This window comes from Macrobrachium nipponense, chromosome 23 (assembly GCF_015104395.2).
Source record: "Macrobrachium nipponense isolate FS-2020 chromosome 23, ASM1510439v2, whole genome shotgun sequence".
NCBI lineage: Eukaryota > Metazoa > Arthropoda > Malacostraca > Decapoda > Palaemonidae > Macrobrachium > Macrobrachium nipponense.
Window position 1 is genome coordinate 68959469 of NC_061090.1, and position 2581 is coordinate 68962049.

Consider the following 2581-nt stretch of genomic DNA (forward strand, 5'->3'; position numbering starts at 1 on the left):
AATAATTCCACAAGCTATAGAAAATTATATTAAACTCTTTAATGTCCTCTGTTTCGTTTTAAATGTGAATCCCCAAATCGAAGAAAATTATATTCAGCTCATTAAATGCCAGTTGTTCCTTGTTTTTAAGTAAATCCACAAAATGCCGAATATTATATCGAACACAATAATACCATTTGTTCTGTTTTTTTAAGTAAATCCCCAAAATTCAAAAGTGGTAATATGGCCAAGTACATTTTGGCTATTCAGTGACGTACAATACATAAATACGCACATAAGGAAAAAAGGACGAACTCAACTTGTACCCGAACACAAAGGGAGGAAAATGAACGTTAGCAATGGCCCGTGTGGCAACATCCGTAGCCTAACCTGAAGTAGGCCTATGCCACCTGCCCATAAAAAAAGATTGAGAAAAAAAAAATCTAACAAATGGCGTTTTGTCAGCTGTAGAACGCCTGAAATCATTCCCCCCGCTGGCCACGAATGTGATGAGTCTCGCATACACTCAGGGATGGTTTGATGAACAGAGTTGGTGAAAATAGTGTGGAGTGAGACTAAATGATGCTGAAAAGTTCTAATGGAAGGAACTATGATAAACGTATATACATAAACTGAAACATGAGGCAACTGAATTAACTGATAACATAGGCTGATGCTGAATGAAGAAGTCCTAATGTAAGGAAATATGATATATCATATATATATATGTCCCTAAACAAAACCGGTATTTCTACAGAAGCAGTCCGCACGGACTGCAAGGAACGTAACCTCGGATACGACCACCTCTAGGGACTGAGGCGTCCAGTGTATTTCGCCGTGTCTAGTACTGGACCCCGGGGGTTAATTACAGTCGTCCGAATAAATATTATTTAAAATTCTTGTTCAGTAGGTAAAACTGCATAGAAAAACCGCAACTGCCATAGTCTAGGCCGCCGGGGATAAGTACCCTAGATCTACCATTGTGAGATAAGGGGAATATTAAGATAAGAAAAGAATAAGAGAAAACCATACATACGGCCTGCGTACACCTAGAAAAATCCTGTAACAAAGCTTAATTAACAAGCCTTTCAAAACGAAACCACTTCTCGATACACTAACAGAATTCTATCTACTCATATCATGAAAAAATTATCAAGGGGTTCGATTGAAGACATCTTCAAACCCTCCCCTCTTGAGATTATCCGATCTGTCCCTGAAAACAAAAATTGGTAAAAAAAAAAAAAAAAAAAAAAAAAAAAAAAAAAAAAAAAAAAAAAAAGAAAGTCTTACCGTGTTGCTCACAACAAGGTCAGTTCCCCATTCAGCGATATACCCGTGTGTACACACTCATGGGACATACAATATGGCGTGCTAACAAGGAGACGACAAAGCACTGTTTATCATTTCATACTGTTGTGTCGCTTGCTCGCCTGCATTAAGACGATCTAATTAGAAACGGCATCATTAGCGATTCTCCGTAATAATAAATGGCAGCCAACGCTTCTCTTCGTAATGACGTGTCGTACGAGGTCACCGAAATGGAAGATATTAATGTTTTACGGAGACAAATCACATATTCCGTAATTCTTTACGAATAATGCCTAAACATACTGTATATGCATAAAGAGATTGATGAATTTGAACGAGATACAAGAATTATTCCCGCACATACTTATTTGCACTGTACTACTTATTTGCACTGACAAAGCCCATAATATTTCCAAATACAAATTTTAAAAAATACGATTTGTGTCACGAGATTAATGATTTTGAACGAGCAAAGGGATATTCTTGCAGCTCATGATATTTATTTCCTCCGGTCATTCAAAAGGTATAAGATTATAATTTCTGTTTTATATATATACACAGTGATCAATAACGTCTTGATCTACTTCATAAAATGTCATTCGAACAACATCTAACGAATTTGACGTTAATTCTCAAGACGTCACAGGACCCTACCTCTGCACTAACAACAGAATTCGTAACCTTTCGCATTCCACTGCATATGGCTCACTGCCACTGGCTAAAGTCCGTGACTGTTTTTGTCCTCGCGAACTTTTTTGTTTGCGAAAACTGGCGAACAATGCAACGAAAATTAAATGCGACAATTCTCAATGACTTTTCGCTTGTTAGCGACGAGTCACGATAACAGCAGTTTGTTTTGTGCTGCAGCTCGATAAGTATTACTTACATACAAACGTACAACTGAGGTTTTCAAACTCAAACGAATGGATACTATTGACAGCTTAAAGTAAATTATTCTTTGGTTGACATAGAAAAAAAAAATCGACGAAAAAGATTCTTAGCATATTCCTTCCACTAAAGCGAAATCACAGAACCGATAATAAATTTTAGGTTTATAAAATCAAGGAAAAATATAAATGCCTGCGAAGGACTGTCTGTATCGAGAAATTTAACGGGTACAATAAAACGACATTAGATTACTTGGTGAAAATGGAGGTATACTTGCATAGAACATTTAGAAACTTTCAACTACCTCGTTGTCAAAGAAAGCAGGAACAATAATAATAATAATAATAATAATAATAATAATAATAATAATAATAATAATAATAATAATATAATAATAATAATAATA